Source organism: Bufo gargarizans, chromosome 1 (genome assembly GCF_014858855.1).
Source record: "Bufo gargarizans isolate SCDJY-AF-19 chromosome 1, ASM1485885v1, whole genome shotgun sequence".
Classification (NCBI taxonomy): domain Eukaryota; kingdom Metazoa; phylum Chordata; class Amphibia; order Anura; family Bufonidae; genus Bufo; species Bufo gargarizans.
This window is the reverse complement of record NC_058080.1, coordinates 378,398,362-378,405,803: the sequence shown is the minus strand read 5'-3', so window position 1 is coordinate 378,405,803 and position 7,442 is coordinate 378,398,362.

Here is a 7,442-nt window from a genome sequence, read left to right as displayed (position 1 = left end):
TCACATCCATATAATAAATCTTAAAGGCATATTATATTTTCTGCTTCTGTGAACACAATATATATAACAGTTATATGACATACAAACATGAAGTCACTGTACATAACTCTGCTTTTGTCTTTAACACACATATGTTATTATCACCTACTATATCATCCCAAGGATACAATTATGACAAATATTTTATTGAGTAATAAATATTACAACAAAACCATAGACAAAGATAAAATAAGTAGCAGCAGTGCAGGCAAGCGCTGCGATCAGCAGCTCGACGCCAGACTCTGGGTATAAAAAGATCCAATAAAGAAGAAGGGATACGGCAATAATGTATGCTGCATTAAGCAGGAAATGTACACCCTACCACCTATGTATGTGCAGGCCTCCAACCCCCACAGATGAACACACGACAACTGCAAAAATCTGAGCCAAACGTAAGCGCCAACAATATGGCACTTATAACTAGCCCTATAAACAGTAGGGAGGGACAACAATAGTAGTAGTAATAGACTTAAGTATACACCCCCTGAGAAAGCGGAGAAGCGAAACGTGCGTCAGGGTGCGCTCTCTGCTTGACCTGGGTCGGATCCATTGTGCCTCCTACCAACTCTAGGTAATATCATTTCATGTTTACTTAAGTCTATTACTACTACTATTGTTGTCCCTCCCTACTGTTTATAGGGCTAGTTATAAGTGCCATATTGTTGGCGCTTACGTTTGGCTCTGATTTTTGCAGTTGTCGTGTGTTCATGTGTGGGGGTTGGAGGCCTGCACATACATAGGTGGTAGGGTGTACATTACCTGCTTGATGCAGCATACATTATTGCCGTATCCCTTCTTCTTTATTGGATCTTTTTATACCCAGAGTCGGGCGGTGAGCTGCTGATCGCAGCGCTTGCCTGCACTTCTGCTACTTATTTTATCTTTGTCTATGGTTTTGTTGTAATATTTATTACTCAATAAAATATTTGTCATAATTGTATATGTGTGTCCTCTGTCTGAATTGGTTGTGATATAAGCTATGTTAGCAAACTAGGACAGGTCTTAGCTGGCCAGCTACATGGAGTGATCTCTTGAAACCGAGTGAGTAGCCACCCGCTGCGACATTCTGACCCCAGGCACAACAGGGTCAGCGATAGGTCATGACAACCTTGTGACAGAAACAGAGAGAGAGGCTGGTAGAGGAAGCAGGAGGAGCATTTTTCACTTTATAAGCCGCACCTAGGTTTTAGAGGAGAAAAATAAGAAAAAAATATTTTGAACCAAAAGGTTTCATGAAATATGTGCAGTTATAACCCCTACTGATCTAAGGCTGGGGAGGGTCTGATGGGGTCTGATCTGAGGCTGGGGGTCTGATGGGGTCTGATCTGAGGCTGGGGGGGTCTGATGGGGTCTGATGGGGTCTGATCTGAGGCTGGGGGGTCTGATAGGGTCTGATCTGAGGGAGTCTGATCTGAGGCTGGGGGGTCTGATGAGAGCCTGATCTGAGGCTGGGGGGCCTGATTGGAGTCTGATCTGAGGTGGGGGGGTCTGATCTGAGGCTGGGAGGTCTGATCTGAGGCTGGGAGGTCTGATCTGAGGCTGGGAGGTCTGATCTGAGGCTGGGAGGTCTGATCTGAGGCTGGGAGGTCTGATCTGAGGCTGGGAGGTCTGATCTGAGGCTGGGGGTCTGATCTGAGGCTAGGGAGGGTCTGATGGGGGTCTGATCTGCGGCTGGGGGGTCTGATGGGAGTCTGATCTGAGGCTGATGTAGGCTGGGAGGTCTAATAGGAGGTTAAGAAAGGGACAAAGGGAGGGACAGTGGCAGGGAGAGTAAAAGCTGGACGAACCCCTCTCTGGACCCCTCCGGGTTTAGTTTGGCTGCCATTAATGCCAAAAAAAGAACTAAATACATAACATTCTGAACTTTAAAATTAGACTGCTATGTGTGGTCAAAAAGAAGCCTGTACCATATGTAATATATAGCGCATGCACCATTTTGTTTTTGTGCTACAAAAATACAGCGCTCTAGATTTTTTTTTTATTGAACCACAATTTATGCAACTTACTAAGTCAATTATATGTTAGACCAAATATAGCAGTCAAATTTAAGTTGAGAATTTTGTATGGCCCGCGAACAATGTTACAAGTATCCAGATGGCCCTCGGCAGCAAAAAGTTTCCCCACCCCTGCTCTAGACTTTATCCACTTCTGGTTTTGTCTCAAAAAAAGGGCATCAAAAACCTTTGCTGTTTATCTGATTTATGTATATAGTGAGACCTCTTGTGGCGGCTGCAGGCAGCGCAAACATTTTATGGCTGTGGGAAGGGTAGCACGGCATTTTGAGTTCTGTATCACAAGAAAACGGAGCTCCAACTCCTATACGTATAGATTATGACATAACCACAATATTTTGAACATATTCAACATACTGCTGGCACTATTATTTGTTAGGGGCCCTGAGTGAGCATTATTTTGGGGGGAAGGAGCACTTTGATGGCATTGTTAATGAGATCGCTCTGATGCACTCTCATGCACACAACTGTATCCGATTTGCTCTCCACAAAGCACAGATCTGCAAAAAACAGATAACATCCGTGTGACCTCTGCTTTTTTTGCGAAACCATTAACTTTAATGGGTCCGTATTCTGCATTTTCAGCGAGCCCCCATGGATGCCAGTGTACAAGCTGGGAGTGGAAAAGGGTCCCGTATGTGGTGTTGTAGTGTCACGGTGTTGCTTCCTGGGGTCCATTGCAGTGAAAAAACTATGAGAATTTTTGTTGTTTCCACAGTAAGGCCTCATGCAAACGACCGTTGTGTGCATCAGTGGCCGTTGTGCCGTTTTCCGTTTTTTTTCGCTGACCCATTGACTTTCAATGGGTCCGTGGAAAAATCGGAAAATGCACCGTTTTGCAGCCGAGGCCGTGATCCGTGTATCCTGTCCGTCAAAAAAATATGACCTGTCCTATTTTTTTGACGGACAACGGTTCATGGACCCATTCAAGTCAATGGGTCCGTGAAAGAACACGGATGCACACAAGATTGGCATCCGTGTCCGTGATCCGTGGCCGTAGGTTGCTTTCATACAGACGGATCCGAAGATCCGTCTGCATAAAAGCTTTTTCTGATCTAAGTTTTCACTTCATGAAAACTCATATCCGACAGTATATTCTAACACAGAAGCGTTCCCATGGTGATGGGGACGTTTCTAGTTAGAATACACTACAAACTTTGTACAAGACTGCCCCCTGCTGCCTGGCAGCACCCGATCTCTTACAGGGGGATATGATAGCACAATTAACCCCTTCAGGTGCGGCACCTAAAGGGGTTAATTGTACTATCATATTCCCCTGTAAGAGATCAGGGCTGCCAGGTAGCAGGGGGCAGACCGCCCCCCCCTCCCCAGTTTGAATATCGTTGGTGGCACAGTGTGCACCCCCCATCGGGCCCCCCCTTCCTCCCTCTAATGTTAGAAATCGTTGGTGGCACAGTGTGCGCCCACCATCGCCCCCCCCCCCCTCCCTCCCTCTATTGTAATAAATCGTTGGTGGCACAGTGTGCGCCCACCATTGGCCCCCCCTCCCTCTATAGCAGTAACAACATTGGTGGCAGTGTGCGGCCTCCCATTTCCCCCCCCCCCATCATTGGTGGCAGCGGAGTTCCGATCCGAGTCCCAGTTTAATCGCTGGGGCTCCGATCGGTAACCATGGCAACCAGGAAGCTACTGCAGCCCTGGTTGCCATGGTTACTTAGCAATAGTACAACAGTAGAAGATTCATACTTACCTGCTTGCTGCTGCGATGTCTGTGACCGGCCGGGAGCTCCTCCTACTGGTAAGTGACAGTTCTTTAGCAATGCGCCGCACAGACCTTTCACTTATCAGTAGGTGGAGCTCCCGGCCGGACACAGACATCGCAGCAGCAAGCAGGTAACTATGAGTCTTCTACTATTGTACTATTGCTAAGTAACCATGGCAACCAGGACTGCAGTAGCGTCCTGGTTGCCATGGTTACCGATCGGAGCCCCAGCGATTAAACTGGGACTCCGATCGGAACTCCGCTGCCACCAATGATGGGGGGGGGGGGGGGGGAATGGGAGGCCGCACACTGCCACCAATGTTGTTACTGCTATAGAGGGAGGGGGGCCGATGGGGGGTGCACACTGTGCCACCAACGATATTCAAACTGGGGAGGGGGGGGGGGGTCTGCCCCCTGCTGCCTGGCAGCCCTGATCTCTTACAGGGGAATATGATAGTACAATTAACCCCTTTAGGTGCCGCACCTGAAGGGGTTAATTGTGCTATCATATCCCCCTGTAAGAGATCGGGTGCTGCCAGGCAGCAGGGGGCAGTCTTGTACAAAGTTTGTAGTGTATTCTAACTAGAAGCGTCCCCATCACCATGCTCTGTGTTAGAATATACTGTCGGATCTGAGTTTCACGAAGTAGCTCATATCCGACAGTATATTCTAACATAGAGGCGTTCCCATGGTGATGGGGACGCTTCAAGTTATGTTCGGGTGTCCGCCTGGCCGTGCGGAGGCTTTCGGATCCGTCCAGACTTATAATGTAAGTCAATGGGGACGGATCCGTTTGAAGATGACACACTGTGGCTCAATTTTCAAACGGATCCGTCCCCCATTGACTTTCAATGTAAAGTCTGGACGGATCCGTCTGAGGCTACTTTCACACTTAGAAATGTTTTAACAATATAATGCAGACGGATCCGCTCTGAACGGAGCCACCGTCTGCATTAAATGAACGCAAGTGTGAAAGTAAAGGGACTCCTGACTTTACATTGAAAGTCAATGGGGACGGATCCGTTTGCAATTGCACCATATTGTGTCAACGTCAAACGGATCCGTCCCCATTGACTAGCATTGTAATTCAGGACGGATCCGTTTGGCTCCGCACGGCCAGGCGGACACCAAAACGACTTTTTTTTCATGCCCGTGGATCCTCCAAAAATCAAGGAAGACCCAAGGACGAAAAAACGGTCACGGATGACGGACCCACGGACCCCGTTTTTGCGGACCGTGAAAAAAAACTGTCGTGTACATGAGGCCTAAGAGGGCGGATTCTAGAGATGTTTTTGAGGTACAGTAGGCATGATCAGACAAGTGATTGAATATAGGGGGTGACGGAAAGACCAAACATAACACCTAGACAGTGGGCATGCTGCTTGTGCCACACACAGATGGCCACGAAGTAAACAGGTTGGAAACTGCAAGATCACAGAACAGAGCCATGGCACAAGAAAGAAGCAGCGGAGAGCAGGAGAAAGATTTTTTTCGGTGGGCCATATTACTGGAATAACCCCTTTAAAGGGATTTTCGAAGATTACTGTGGTTTGTAACAGACATGCTCACGAACTCTGGACTCTCCTGACCCATTTTCATCATGTAAAGAAATCACTCTGGTTTGTGTACATCTTGTATGTAGCAGTTCCTGTTGCTTTATCCAACCAAACACATGATGCACTTCTCCTTTATCTGCCACAGCATCAGCACCGCCCCTAAGACCCAACTATTTTGTAGCTCCTCCCACCCAGCTAGTTACATAGACACTCCCCTATCACTGCTTCTAACAACACCCAGCTATTTTATAGCTCCTCCCACCCAGCTAGTTACATAGACACTCCCCTATCACTGCTTCTGTTGCTGCTTTGACACACCTATGGACATAACATCACAGGAAATAAGAAAGCTGCATGCACAGCCCAGAATGGAAGATAGGAGTATTAAAGGTAAAAGAAAACCATTACAAAATTACATTAATTTCATGAATGTTTATTTTAAAGGATGTCGATGCAGGCTGGAAAATCTGCAAACTAAAAAAAGTTACAAGTTTTCTAACTGCAGAAGTGCTTCTGCACCATTTTTATTTTATTTTATTTAATAGACAAGTAAAGAAAAAAAAAGAAAAATACACAGTAACATACACCATAATTGTCACACAAAGGCCTTTCACAAATGAGCAGATCCATATTATGCCAGCGAGCAGTAAGTATCTATATATTGCCTGCAGTCCTGTCAAAAGTTTATACTGTACCATCAGTGAGCAATTTAACACATAACACTTTTTTAAAACTTTCCAGAAAAGAAAAGTTTCTTATTTTTGGCAACATACATTTGGACGGAACATATTTCATATGGAAAGAGAGAATTCCAAATGCACCAGAAGAGAGGTGTGCATTTTAACACATTTGGCACAATTATTACTAACTATTCATTCCAATTAATTGTGGCAAAATATCCACTATTAAAAATGTTTGCTGTAGCCATTGTTGTTTTATGTGTAAGGGAAGTGTTTAGGAGTATTTACACTTACACAGAGAATGCTATCAATCACTGATGACACCTCCCCCGTGTACAACTATCAGTGACTGACAGTTGCCTCTGTATACACACTTACACAGAGAATGCTATCAATCACTGATAACACCTCCCCTGTGTACAACTAACAGTGACTGACAGCTATCTATGTGTACACACTTACACAGAGAATGCTATCAATCATTGATAACACCTCCCCTGTGTACAACTATTAGTGACTGACAGCTATGTATACACACTTACACAGAGAATGCTATCAATCACTGATAACACCTCCCCTGTGTACAACTATCAGTGACTGACAGCTATCTATGTATACACACTTACACAGAGAATGCTATCAATCACTGATAACACCTCCCCTGTGTACAACTAACAGTGACTGACAGCTATCTATGTGTACACACTTACACAGAGAATGCTATCAATCATTGATAACACCTCCCCTGTGTACAACTATTAGTGACTGACAGCTATGTATACACACTTACACAGAGAATGCTATCAATCACTGATAACACCTCCCCTGTGTACAACTAACAGTGACTGACAGCTATCTATGTGTACACACTTACACAGAGAATGCTATCAATCATTGATAACACCTCCCCTGTGTACAACTATTAGTGACTGACAGCTATGTATACACACTTACACAGAGAATGCTATCAATCATTGATAACACCTCCCCTGTGTACAACTAACAGTGACTGACAGCTATCTCTGCATATACACTAACACAGAGAATGCTATCAATTTCTGATAACACCGCCCCCATGTACAACTATCAGTGAAAGCCCTCTAAGTATGCACACTTAGGGCTCACGCACACGACTGTTGTTGTTTTGCGATCTGTTTTTCAAGGATCCGTTGTTCTGTATCTGAGGTTTTTTTTTTTCTCTGATTTTTAGTCCTCTTCCGTTCTGTTATTCCACAATACATATCCGTATGGTTTCCGTATGCAATCCGTTTTTTGTGGATCAGAAGCTGAAACAGTAAATTATTAATCACCAAACACATGAGCAATATGGACTGGGCATAGCATTTCTACAGTATGGATCCGCAAAATACGGATGAAATACGGATGACATATGAATGTCTTCCGTGTGGGTTCCATTTTTTTTTTTTTGCGG